Source organism: Macrobrachium nipponense, chromosome 40 (genome assembly GCF_015104395.2).
Source record: "Macrobrachium nipponense isolate FS-2020 chromosome 40, ASM1510439v2, whole genome shotgun sequence".
Classification (NCBI taxonomy): Eukaryota; Metazoa; Arthropoda; class Malacostraca; order Decapoda; family Palaemonidae; genus Macrobrachium; species Macrobrachium nipponense.
The window spans coordinates 33,331,338-33,346,065 of record NC_061101.1 but is presented as its reverse complement, the minus strand read 5'-3'; the positions used below and the strand labels follow the sequence as shown (position 1 = coordinate 33,346,065).

Here is a 14,728-nt window from a genome sequence, read left to right as displayed (position 1 = left end):
TGATAGAGGGGTGGTTAGAGGTGGGCCTTTGTATGTTAAGACCTCAGGTTTGTAAGTTATGAAAAATACAAATTAGTTACAAATTTGTCATTTGTTCATATACGAAACAAACCTTCGGTCTTAACATTAGGATAGACTTACTTTTGGTGGGAGGTAAATACTATTAACCAACTGGGAGTCTGCCAAACTGGAAGTTTGCCACCTTTGATCAGTTTTCTGAATACCACAATTCTATGAAACAACTGACCAGTATTTCCGAATCTGAGACATATATGAATATCATAGAGTCAGACTTCTGGGTTTTTACACAATGTCATAGTTCATTGCGTCCGAGGAAGATAAGAAGATCTGTTCCCCTAACAAACCAATTCATCCACTCATGTAGGTTTATCATTATTCCTCTCCCCCTTGCTAAAGAGAGGAATGTCCTGCTACTGATAGGTATCTTACTGATACAAACCCTAACAGTATGGCCACTTCACTCACCTGTACCTTGTCCGTTCCAGCTTCTTAAGTAAAGAAGGAGACATAAATCTGAAAAGGAAAGAGGCCAGTTAACTCCTCCATTTCACATCCATGCCATCATCTTAGACAAGATACCAACTGACCTGCCAGGGGTACGGGATGAGTTACACCTTTTGTTGAGCAGCCACCAAAGGACCCAAGGAAATTGAGTCCAGGACCTCTGGGCAACCTTATATATATATATACAGGAAATTGAAAGTGGTTTTCATAACAAAGAACCCACTCTCAAATTTCACTGAACAGACAGACACCTCCTTAAAATTGCTCAATTTTGAGCTTCGATACAGTCACAGACCAACCGTCACGATCATTTTAACAGATATGTTCTTAAAAGCCAGAAGGCCCATATTCCTCTGATGACCTTCTCTTCTGTATAACCTCATTGATACAACTTGACAAACAAGGAGTAGGCTTGACCGATCGCCTCTGTTTGGCCTGTTCCTTTACATCTACCACCTTAATGTTCTAGGTGACGTAGTTCTTTCTATAACCACGGAGTACTTTGACAAGTACTCACACATACTCACACAGTACTGAGCATGACTAAGAAATGTATCTGTCATCATGACCTCTGCTGCATTGACTCATTATCCCGGATTCCGAGGCCAATTGGAACTGATGTTCCAGACTACTTTTGAGTCTACGTCAAAACCCTGGTTATTGAGTACTCCCACTCTACCAAGGTCAGAGGAAGACTCCCCATCCACGGTCAGTTTCTGTAAAGTGACTGATGTATGTCCCTGGTGGTAGTCCGTCAAGGGTACTCTGATACAGAGTATGTTTTCACTTATCAGATCGGAGTTCCTATGTGCCCCATCCAGTTCACTGCTCCTGATTCATCTGAAGATTAGTCAGTGTGAAGCAATATTCCCATGCCCAATCACCAGTCCAAAGTATATCACCATGCATGTAAACATGTAAATACAGAGATTCTTCCCTCTGTTCTGACAACCTCTCCAACAGATCGTCTACTGACCGAATGCCTTTAATGGACAGAAACATCCACTATACAGGCAGTCACAGCCAAAGAGTCATTCTGTATATGTGAGCTAACGACCTTTGGAGTCGTATTACGTTCGAGATGACACTCTGCACACAAAAACTGAGAACTTTTAGTTCAAAAGAGGATACTGGTCAACCTCCAAACCTTGAGATATTAATTCTACCTATCGGTGGTGCCTCTTCCCCACACGAACCTGGTAGCGATGATTGTGCTATGATAACTTTATCAGTCACTCATCCTGGGTCCTCCTTAATTACTGGAACCCATCCTTCCATCCGGGACATGGCAAAACAGGTAGAACCTAGAGTTTGCGTAACCTCCAGGTTGTTCCCAGCATCGCAAATGGAATCCTCAGACTCCTCGAAGGGTGAAACCCGAGACAGCTATTACATGGTTTTTCCATAATACGAGTTCTCTCTGGAAGAGTGGTTTGTGCACTCATCTGCCAAACCAGTGGTCCGAGGTCCTACTCCCATCTCAGCCAATGCGGAATCAGAGAACTTATCTATGGCGATAGAAAATAATTTATCGGTATAGTGAGGTTCTCATCCCACAATAAGCTGCAGGTCCCGTTGCTAGGTGACCAATTGGTTCCTAGCCACGTAAAAAATATCCAATCCTTCAGGCCAGCCCTCAGCCCTAGGAGAGCTATTAAACAGCTCAGTGTTTTTGTAAAAACTAAGATCCCAACCACGAAACACCTTATGCGGTGACCTGTTACAATATATGGGCATATGTTCAATATGCTACCCTCCAAAGGGAAATCCTACATTGCCAGAAACCATCATGATGCTATTCTTGAGTAACCTAGCCCAGAATTGTACCCAACATCACTTCACCCTACCTCATTCTTGAAGAATGGGAAACCCCCCCACTTTCCCCTTCCAGATTATGATGAGGTTACTAATATGCCTTGCTTAGCCAACTGAAGCTCGAACCCTCTATGTTAGGTTCATGACTTCAATATAGAAACTAGACCAGTATGGAAGAGACCCATTTGCAGATTCCAGGTTAACCTAGTCTAAGTAGGTATAGTCAATTAAGAATTGACTAACTTATTTTAAGTTGGAAAGACCAGGTTGACCCTGGCTTGGTTAGGTTAGGCTATGTTAACTCTTCCAATTAGGCTAGGACCCTGGTTTGGTTAGGTTAGGCTATGTTAACACTTCCAATTAGGCTAGGCTAACTCTTCCATCACTTAGGGTCCATTCGAGATGTACACTTAACTAGGCTAGGCTAGTATAGACTAGCTTAATCTAGAAGCTAAATGACTTAGGTTAGGGTAAAGTCGTTCAAGAAAGTTTGGGCCATCCATGCTAGGCTACAACCACAACCTTCAAGGCTGAGGTGGTAAAAGTGTTTCGAATGAGTAGCCTAGGCACTAGTCTATGCTCGGCTATACTTATAACCTTACTAATTCGCCCAACCTAAGATAGTACGGGCATGTTCAAGCAACCAGATCATGTCAAGTCATCAACCCACTGTTAGGCTAAGTTGACATGTATGTCAGAACCACCTAACCTATGAGTTAGGCTAAGTGGACCCGGCTAAGCTAAGAATTGTACCACTCAGACTGATCTAAGATAGTAAATGCAAGTTCGAAAGCCAAACTGCAACCATTAGTTGGTCCAAGCCAGCACATTACCCAAACCAGTTAGTTCGGACAGTCTAAGCTAAGAACTACTACTCGGATTTACCGAGATAGTAGCAGTAAACTCGAACTAGCTGCAATAGGTTACGAATATAACCACTTGTTAGGCTAAAAGGTATGACCCAATTATCCTGGCTATAGCATCTTAGGTTACAAGTGCCCTACTTAGGCTTGGCTACCTTAAATGAAGAAAGAAAGACATTCACCTCTTTCTTTCGACTTAAGTTCCCATTCGATTTCATTAAGAAGAATGGTTCTACAGTACTTTCGAAGGAACCAAGCTTTCGATTAACTTTAACTACTTGTGTAAGAGTCGAAGCTTTTGGTCAATATTCTTATAAGAAGAAACCAGCTTATTCCAACAAGTATATAAAAAACATGGGAATTCTTCCTTACCTGTTAAAGGTTGAAGTTTTCTGGAGTCAACCCAAAGTATGCTACTTCCCACCATTCAGGCTGCATACGATTACTAAGAGGTATCCATATCCTTCCATTAATCCGTGCATTTTATGTGTTGTAAAATGGACTCTACATGACTAGAACAAGGTAATTCATACACTTTCGTATCCTTTTTCAAACCAAACACCATGTCAATCCCAGGGGGAAGCATGCTGGCAGGTGTCTCCATGCTCCCCAAAAGGTTATTGAATTGACTAATCAAATCAATCACCTCCTCATACAAAGCCAGAAACTCTTGGTTTTCTCTTCCCTCCGGTTCTAATGCACTGTGTTCAGCCACAGGAGACGTTAACTCACTTCTACCCTCTGACAAACGTCCGGGGGCGTCATGGCCGTCCGACCATACGGCTGCGGTATCTTTGATCTTTATTGGCCACTGATGGCTCAATCCCGAATAGTCAGTAGGATTTGAGAAGGTATCTGTTTGCATGCGTCATGGTTGTCCAACCATACGGCCTCGGCACCTTTGATCTTTATTGGCCGCTGCAGTTACTTTCAACTGTAATAGTAACTATATATGCCCAAAATTATGAATATACATATACATGAATATAACAAAGTAAGTACAGGCAGTCCCTGGGTTACGACAGGAGTTCTGTTCTTGAGACGCGTTGTAAGCTGGAACATCGTCAAAAATCCTAAGAAAACCTTACTTTTATGCTTTGGGTGCATTAAAAACTATGTAAACTGCATTTTTATTGCATTTTTCATCAAAAAAACCTTCAAATATTTATTATTTTGCATTTTTGGTGTCATATTTCTTCTACCATATGAGTGTTGTAGGCGTCGTAACCCTGGAACACGCGCCATAAACCTGGAAATAATTTCTGATGAATATAATTGAAAAGTGCCTTAATCTTGGAACGTTGTAAGCCGAACCCGTCAAAACCCGGGGACTGCCTGTATATAGATTAAAAAAAAAAAAAAAAAAAAAAAAAAAGCAAATGAACTGAGACAATAAGTGGAACTGCTGGTGCTCCAGCAGTTCTAATTTCACTAGCAGGGTCATAATGTGGTAGCCAGCCCATGTGTACACAGGTGAGGGAAGCACTGCCCTCTCAAGCAGTGTAGTCCAGCTGTTGGAGGGGAAGGTGTGTTTTGAAATCGTCAAAGCTTAATCAATATGTACTATTAGGGATAGTAATCAAATTAGTGACGATACTCACATGTAATGTAATGCAGAATAATCAACTCAGTGGCGAGTTGCAGTAGATGGGAAAAAATTATAATCACATCACTGTCAATGAGTAAAAACAGTAGCTTTCGGCAGTGGTTCTGCTGTCTTCCTCAGCTCAGAGAGAGAGAGAGAGAGAGAGAGAGAGAGAGAGAGAGAGAGAGAGAGAGAGAGAGAGAGAGAGAGAGAGAGAGAGAGCATGTGTGTTTTCATGCCGTTAATATCAAGGAAAAAGAAATTATGTAATAAACAGCACCCCTCTGAATGATAGCCATGAGCTGTCACCGAGTACAATACAATAAAGCTAATTAGAAAAAAAAATACAAAAATGTTACATTTTAAAATCAAGAAATACAACTTCTTATCATCCCATTGCAAGCACAGAAAAGTACTCTGATAGTATTGCCATCACGCCCAAATCCCAGACTTGTCACTTTACTTGTAAAATAAAAACAAGATCAGGTGGATCAGGTAGATTAGCACATGCATCTATGGCCCACAAGTATGTATGCTGACTGGATAACACCACTTAAGAGGTTGCAAAACTTGTGAAGCCATTCATACTTTGCCATATGAATTTTAATTTTTTATTTGCATTCCTTTTATTACACAATTTTTCATATTGCTAGTATAGTAACATTAATTACACTGATGAGTTCTTCAGTGAACCCCAACATAGCTGCCTATACAGCAACAGCACCTTCACAGGACTGGAGTAGCTTCAGATTTTTTGTCTAATACCTCTTGCAGTGCAGAGCACTTCAGTTTTTTTTCCAATACTACTCTATTTTGCCTTACTATCGAGGCTAAGTGTTTGTGCCTAACTAGCAAAGGATTTCCAACACTGAGGCATTCAACTAGCAAACACCCAACATCAGCTCTGAATGAATGGTTATAATTATCTGGCATCATAACTGCAGTGATCACTAATGCCAATATCAACTGATGCCAATATCAATTACAGTAAATGTATATAATGTCAGTGCAATGTGTTTATAAAATATATTATCAAAAAACCTATACATAATACTAAAAATTCTAATCCTTTGCAGAAGGCAAGCTTCTGAAATATATTTATTGTTCTACTTTTCAAGGATCTTGGCAAAAATATAACTGCCATTTTTGTATCGAGCCTCAATGAGTCTATTTCTAAGGTGGACTAAGAATTCCTCACAATAAAGCTGGTATTCAGCCCTTATTAAAAAGCCCTGTACATAACTGGCGAGGGTTTGTCTCCCATCTTCTGTGCATATTACTGTTATTCCAAGATGATGCTAATCTAGTCATCTCTCTCATTTATTACTCTGGCAAATGATAAGGTAAGTTCTTTGTACAAAGAGCATAAGAGAGAATATCAAGGCACGGATCTAAAAGTTATGAATCATAAAAAGAATACCATGTCTCAAAGTAGTACCATATGCCTTTCTAAGGTCAACAACAACATTGACATGATTCCTCTTAAAGGCAAATGCTCTACATACAGAGGACTCTTAAGGGAATAAGTACATCAGTAGTAAAATACATCTGCCAAAACCAACATGGGGTAGACAGTAAAACTTCTTCTCCAAAGATCAGACGAGTTTTGCACCTACCATCTGCACCAAGTTCATAGGTATGTAAGCCAAATGTCAATACAATTGGTAGGTAATTTGCTGCCATGAATTCAATCTTTGCAAAGTTTTTATAAACCAAAAAATAATGGAAAGTTCCCTACAGCAGACTAACTGGTATTGTGCCATATTCTGTTAGATAATTAAAACTAAGTGCCTTGTACTGTATTCAAATACACATGCTTAATCATTAGATACAGGATTCTGTTAGGGTCAGGGGATGTTATGAAAATTTTATAAAGCTGAATGAAATGGCAAAATTTAAAAGTAATTTGTATTTTTCCTAACATAAACCTGAGGTCTTTACATAGGAATTACCTTCAGCAAAAGCTGGAGCAGGCTGTTCTACATAACAATGTTATTCGGTAGTTACGCTACTGGTGGGAAAGGCGAGGGGTACCCTCACCACCTCCCTTCACTGAATCGTGTAACCACTTGCCTTATAGCCCAGGTAACGGAATGAGGGGTGGCTAGAGGTGGGTAGTTTATGTCAAGATTCAGGTTTGTATGTTAGGAAAAATACAAAATACTTTTTAAATTTGTCACTTGTTCCTACACAAATACAGTAGCACACCGAGATACCGTGGTATATCCCACTTCTGGATATATTGGTGCAAAATGGAAATATCAATTTGGGGTTTTTGCCTCCGGATCTAGTGCCAAATATGTAATATTCACCATTAGTATCATATTATCAAACACCACGGCTCTTGTAAAGTTATGCTTTACTTCACTGTATCCAATATATTGTATGTACGTATTCTCATATTATTGTATTATCAAATTCAGACATATAGTGATCAATGTTTTGGTTTGGAAATCAACTGAGGACGATTACGAGGTAAGTTTATTTAACTGTATTTAACTCAATTCAGAGAGATTGTCTTGCTTCTCAATAGTGTAAATGAATCTCTTGATCCTATATATAAGAAAAGGTTATAGTATTTCATTATACAAAGTGTTTTTAAGTATTTTAAGTCAAAATATAACAAATAGGTTTTGCTGTGAACTAATTTTTTTTTGGTAGATAGTGTCCAGGGTAATATATATATATTTTTTTAAAAATCAAGATTCAGTTTGAAATTTTCTCTTTATTTAATCATATGAGCTTTATGTATTTATCTTTTATCGGCATGAAAACAACAGTAAAATGTGTTCTTTCATACTCAGTAGTTTTATTAAAATACTTTCTCTCCAATTCAATTTACGGTCGAGTCTGATGGTATATCGAAGTTTACAAGAGTTAATCCATGTTGCCGTTGCACGATAATTTAGTTATTATGCAGCCTGAACACTGTTTTCTCAGCTTCATCTACAACTTGCAGCTTAAATTTAGTAGTACGGCATAGCATATTTCCTTGCCGATCTTTTCTCCATGGTGAAAAAGGTACAATGTACAAATATATCACTAATCCTACCCTACTTAATGTCACTGGCAACATAACAATGGTAATTGTTTACTAACATGCGATGGTCGAAATGCAATAAGGTTGTTCTTTGGGAAACAGTTGCTTCTCCTTTGGTTATAACACCACTAACAATGTTTATCATTATCTTTTACATTTTTAACTTATTTAACTGGAAGATGGGATACAGAGATGGAGGCAAAGCAGTTAGTAGTACATGAAATACACGACAAAATCGCAAGTATATGGGGTAATTTCTATTTTTTATTTTATTCAAATATTTTCCTTGTTTATTGTACAAATAGGTCAAATTTACTGTTACTATTTCTTTATTAATTTACACTGCTTTCAACTCTAAAAATTATGCTAACGTTTTTACTGTCCTGCAGTTTATAATTTAAATTAACAATAAAGCTATATCTTACTTTACGGGTACTATTTGTTTATATAAAGACATAGTACATACATATAAGCTTTATCACAAGTTGCTATAAGATGACCCTTGGGGTTTTGGGATGGTTTGGGCTATATTTCTGTTTTAAATTATTTTTAAATGTTTCAGAATGATAATTTATCAATTTTGTTAGAACTACCAAATTAGGCAGTGAACTGTTGAAAAGGCAGTTATAAGCATTTTACAGTAGTTTAAGGGGTACAGGGTATAAATATACATGGACTTTATAGAACAAACAAGCATTCACGGATATATACAATGAAATATCAGTTTCTTTTATAGCAGGGCCGACTCGGATGCTTTAATCTGTTATCTCGGTGAGCTACTGTACAAACCATCGGTCTTTACATAGGATGACTACTATGTGATGGGTGAGAGGATCTGAGTAGACTTCCTATCTGACTGGAGGTTTGCCCAATCTAGGACTTTTTCATGGTTGTGCAATGTCAAGCAGAGGAATCAGTACCATGCCTGTGATCTGGAGAACAAGAGTGCTCCACTCTCAGAATTCTGGGATTTTCAAAGTAATGGGTGTGAAAGCAGCATTACTCCAAACTTAGAAGGACATTGTGTTGGAGTTGACAAAGCTAAGACAAGTAACAGATTAGTTTTATTGTCCATTCCCCTCTCCCTTGCTCTAGAGAAGGTAGGATTTGCTTCTATTAGATCATAACAATGAAAAAAATAGAAAGATGAATATGACTACATACATCCAAAAACTCAAGGATGTCTGCCTTAGTTACAACAGCAATACAACAAATTTGATATGGCACATTCCTTCATACAAAAAGGACAGCCAAATTTAAAAAAACCCTTTGAATGTGTCCAAAAATATACAGGAAAAATATCACCCCAGAATATTAAATGGTATAGTAAGAATTTTCCAATCAAGGCAGATAGTAACAAACAGGTAACTTTGCTGACTGACTTCAAACCCTCTCCATTTGAAAATATTAAAGGGGAACTTCTGGTTGCATTTTAGCTGTTCCATATGTAGTATAATTCCATTTAAGTACTCTTGGTGAAAAATATTTTTTGAAAGCGGTGTTTTCTTATTTTTTATAACCAATTTTCTATTGCACCATGGGTGCCACCATTTTGTGTGGCTCATCTGTTATGTGTGACATCATGCCGTGGTAGGCGCAGACAGGCGGAACAAAAACCAAGGGTACAGCATCTTCAGATAATATCCTTTTTGGTTTGTATTTGTCAGCTGAAAATATATGATTGAAATGGTAAATAAAAAAGGAGTCTGAAGTAGTCATAGTTAGGCATACAGCCCTGAATTCTAAAACCCTATTAATTAAACTAATTAAAAAGGACTAAGTGAAGGCCCTACCAATTCATGGACACACACACACGTTTCGAAAACTGCCGTTCACCCCATCACACCACGCGCATGGCGATTGACAAGAATAAATTTAAATTCAAATGCATACAAGTGGAGGCACCGTAGTATAGATAGCGGTAGATAGCCACCCTATCTTCGTCGGTACCGTGGTCTGTTCAGAGGGAAATTAAGTCCCAAAATGATATTGTCATGTTACAATAAAGTTTTATACATACTTACCTGTCAGATATATACTTAGCTATAGACTCCGTTCGTCTCCGACAGAATTTCAAATTTCGCGGCACACGCTACCGGTAGGTCAGGTGATCTACCGCCCTGCCCTGGGTGGCAGGACTAGGAACCATTCCCGTTTTTTCTAATCAGAATTCTTCTCTTTCCGCCTGTCTCCTGCGGGGAGGCTGGGTGGGCCATTAATCGTATATATCGTCAGGTAAGTATGTATAAAACTTTATTGTAACATGACAATATCATTTTTATACATTCAAACTTCCCTGCCAGATATATACTTAGCTGATTAGCACCCATTGGTGGTGGGAAGAGACAGCTAACTACTGAAATAGACAGGTAAACAACATATGTTGTAGGTATTAATAAACCTTGGTTCCTACCTTATTAGCTGAAGACTTCGCGGCTACTGCTTGGAGTCTGCTTAGCCTCAAGAGCCTCAGCGAGATATTGATCTATGGCTAAGAGTTCTTGTGGGTCTGCCAATGGGGTCTTATCCACTTACTCGGCAGAGCCTAAAGGCCTTTGTCATTGGGTGCTATTCCACTAACATGACAATACACCTTGTTCAAGGAGCACAAAACCGATCCCGATCACCTGATCCTAACATCCATGTTAGTTCTAAGATTGTAAGGAGTTATCCCCGAACTCCTTACAAACAACCAAAAAAACTCGAAACATAATTACACTTTCATTACAAAATATACAAAAAAAAAAAAAAATTTTGTACTCCCCTACTAGCCATACATACCCTTGATCCCCTACCAGCAATGACACTATGCTCCCCCCGTGCGACATCAGTGAGCTTGCTAATAGAAAACCAAGCATATCTGACAAGAGGGTTTATGTATGATAAAACAACAATATTAAGGATCAGTCTTTGCTCCAAGACCCAGCACTGTATCTGCTGATACAAAAGGACTAGCGAGAACGCACTTCTCATAGGTCACTCTCACATCCTTCAGATAATGAGATGCAAACACTGAATTGCACCTCCAATATGTAGTCTCAATGATATTTTTTTAGAGACATATTCTTTTGGAACGCCAAAGACGTTGCTACTGCCCTCACCTCATGGGTCTTGACCTTTAGAAGACCGAAGGATTCCTCCGAGCAGTTCTTTGAGCGTCCGTAATAACGCTTCTCACAAAGAAAGCCAAGGCGTTCTTGGACATGAGTCTTTTGGGGTTCTTCACCGCACACCAAAGACCTTGTTGACAAGCTCCCATCTGTCTCTTCCTCTCTAAATAATATTTAAGAGCTCTCACTGGACAGAGAGACCTCTCTCTCTCTCTGCCTACGAGGTTAGATAGGCCTTTTACCTCAAAACTTCTGGGCCACGGTTTTGACGAGGGTTTTCGTTCTTGCCATGAAAACATTGTCTGGAAAGAAACAGATGGCAGCATCTCCTTTGTAACCCCACCGTGGAATCAAGAGCGTGCAATTCGCTCGTCCTCTTGGCTGTAGCGAGAGCCACCAGGAACAAGCATTTCCTAGTGACGTCGCGGAAGGAAGCCAGATGTAAAGGCTCGAATTTATCCGATGAAAGGAATTTCAGGACCACGTCTAGATTCCAACTAGGTGTTCTAGGAGTAGCTGCCTTTGAAGTCTCAAAAGATCTAATTAGATCGTGTAGATCTTTGTTGCTTGCAATGTCTAAGGCCTCGATTCCTAAATACTGAAGACAGCATGCTTCTGTATCCCTTTATTGTTGAGACAGATAGGTGTGATTCCTCTCTCAGAAAGAGGAGGAAATCGGCAATATTCACTATAGAGGTACTGGAGGAGGACAGCTTCTGACCCCCCCTTAACACACCTCCTAAAGACTTCCCACTTTGATTGGTATACTCTTCTCGTCGAAGCTCTGCGGGCTCTAGCGATAGAGCCCGCAGCTTGCGAGAAAAGCCCCTCGCTCTGACAAGTCTTTCGATAGTCGAAAGGCAGTCAGAGCGAGACCTGGAGGTTGTGATGAAACCTCTCGAAGTGGGGTTGTCTGAGTAGATCTGGTCTGTTTGGAAGCGATCTGGGGAAGTCCACTATCCACTCCAGTACCTCCGTGAACCATTCCTGGGCTGGCCAAAATGGGGCTATTAGCGTCAACTTCGTGCTCTCGAAGCTACGAACTTCCTGAGCACTTCCCCCAGGCGATCTTGAACGGGGGAAAGGCGTATGCGTCCACACCCGACCAATCCAGGAGAAACGCGTCTATTGCGAAGGCTCTCGGATCTTCCACTAGAGAGCAAAATATCTCTATTCTTTTGGAGAGGAACGTCGCAAACAGGTCTATGTGAGGTCTCCCCCACAGGGACCAAAGACTTCGACACACTTCTTCGTGTAGAGTCCATTCTGTGGGAAGGACCTGATTCCTCCTGCTCAGTCTGTCCGCTCTCACATTCTTGATCCCTTGAACAAACCTTGTGAGGAGAGTTATGCCTCTTTCTTCCGTCCAGGTTAACAGGTGTCTTGTTAACTGATAGAGGGAGAAAGAGTGCGTGCCTCCTTGCTTGCGTATGTAAGCCAGAGCCGTGGTGTTGTCCGAGTTTATCTGTATCACCCCGCCTCTGACTATCTCTTCGAAGAACTTTAAGGCTAGGTGTATGGCCACTAGTTCCTTGCAATTGATGTGCCAGGACACCTGTTCCTTTGTCCAGGTGCCTGACACCTCCCTTGCTCCATAGCGTCGCTCCCCATCCCGACTCCGAAGCGTCGGTATATAACACTGGTCTGGGTTCTGCAGGGGCAAGCGATACGCCCTCGTTCTTTTGAAGAGGAGGGATCCACACTTCAAAATGATCTCTTACCTCTTGTGGAAGTTGGAAGATGTCCGAGAGTTGTCCCATCTTCCAACTCCACACCTCTTTCAGGAAAAACTGAAGAGGGCGAAGGTGAAGCCTCCCCAGAGAGAAGAAACTTTTCTAGTGAGGACAGGGTCCCTAAAAGGCTCAGATAATCCCTCGCTGAACTGTTCTTTCTCTCTAAGAAGCTCGAGATTCTCGACAAACCTCGAGTGATTCTTTCTCGCGAAGGATATACTCGAAAAAAAACCCCGAGAATCCATCTGAATCCCCAGATAGACCAAGTTCTGGCTGGGGATCAGCTGTGACTTCTCGAGGTTGACGAGCAATCCCAGCGAATCTATCATGTTCCTTGTTACTGATAAGTCCTCCAAGCACTGAATCTCCGACTTGGCCCTGATCAGCCAGTCGTCCAAGTAGAGGGAGATGTTTATTCCCTCTAGGTGAAGCCATCTTGCCACATTCGCCAGTTGGTGAATACTTGCGGAGCTGTAGACAGACCGAAGCACAGAGCCCTTGAAATTGAAAAATCTTGTCTCCTATTACAAAACGAAGATATTTCTTTGACAAATGGTGAATTGAACGTGGAAAATATGTGTCTTGCAAGTCCAGAGAGACCATCCAATCTCCTGGACGAAGAGCCGACATTACTGAAGCGGACGTTTCCATGCGAAACTTCTTTTTCTGAACATAGCGATTCAGAGCGCTTACGTCCAGAACTGGTCTCCCCCCCCCCCCCCCCCCCCCACCCCCCGATGCCTTTGGTACTAGAAAAAGGCGATTGTAAAATCCTGGGGAGTGTGGATCCTGCACAAGTTCGATGGCCTCCTTTTCCCACATTTGTTCCACCATTTGTAGGAGAGTTTTTCTCATTGACAGGGTCTCTGTACCTCGCTGATAGTTCCCGAGGCGTAGATGTTAGGGGAGGGGTGTTCTCGAAAGGGATTACATATCCCTTCTTTAGGACCGACACTGACCAAGGGTCGGCTCCCCTTTTTGCCCATACTCCTGCAAAGTTCAGGAGTCTGGCTCCCACTGGTGCTTGAAGGAGTAACAAGTCATTTGGATCTTTTGAAAGGCCTAAAGGAAAGACCTTCCTCTCTTGTCAGAGCTCTTCTTTCTGGCAGGGGGACGAGCCGCTGTACCTCCACGAAAGGGCTGCTGAGGAGGACGAGAGTCCTTCTTAATCGCCGATACTACAGGGCGTCCTTTCTTGGACGTTTGTGTTAGTAGGTCTTGTGTCGCCTTCTCAGTTAGCGAGCGAGATATATCCTTCACTAACTGAGAAGGAAACAGATGGTCCGATAGAGGGGCGAACAATAAAGCAGTCCTCTGGCTCGGAGAAACCCCTTTTGATAAAAGGGATCCATAAACTGATCTCTTTTTCAGGAGACCCAGCACCAAAAAGGGACGCCACTTCTCCCCGAACCTCGTCCTGTACTGCCTTGTCCATGCAAGACAGGACGCTATGGAGAATCTCTGGGTTCTTAAGAAACTCCGGATCTTTAGACTTGTTTGGCCAGAACTCCGAGTGACCAATCCAGAAAGTTGAACACTCTAAAGTGACAAAAAAGTCCCTTTAGAAAGTGGTTCAACTCCGAAGTGTTCCACGTCGCTCTGACCGCATCCTAAGGAGTGACGTCTAGAGGCCTCCACTAAATTGGAAAAGTCCGCATCTGCAGAGGCAGCAGAGAAAGACCATAGTCTCTCCTGTCCATACCAAATACCTCTCTTTCCATGTAGTTTGGAAGGAGGCATGCAGAATACCGTCTTTCCTAACTCCTTCTTCTTGTCCATCCAAGAATCTAAAGAATGGAGTGCCTTCTTCATTGAAATTGCAGGCTCATTTTCAAAAAGGCCGAAGATTTTGCGTAGCCGAGCTCGAAAAGAGAGAACGAGGAGAAGGAGGAGCCGCCGGACTAAGAGAGTCTCCAAACTCTTGCAGCAATAATGAGGCTAAGACCTTATAAGTCGAGAGTCCCTCATTTGCAGGCGGTTCGTCATCAGACAAATCTTCTAAACCTCGGTCAGAAGAAGGAGAAAGTTCACGTTTGGAGGGAGAGTCCTTCCAAGAC

At 41.3% G+C, this 14,728-nt stretch overlaps 2 protein-coding genes across 2 annotated transcripts in view; both read right to left on the bottom strand.

Annotated features, from left to right (window-relative positions):
• LOC135211783 (lon protease homolog 2, peroxisomal-like) overlaps window positions 1–14,728 on the bottom strand; it is a 118,069-nt gene that overhangs the window by 71,685 nt on the left and 31,656 nt on the right. The gene's annotated exons all lie outside the window — the stretch shown is intronic.
• The window catches only part of LOC135212072 (lon protease homolog 2, peroxisomal-like), a 249,420-nt gene that overhangs the window by 203,265 nt on the left and 31,427 nt on the right, over window positions 1–14,728 (bottom strand).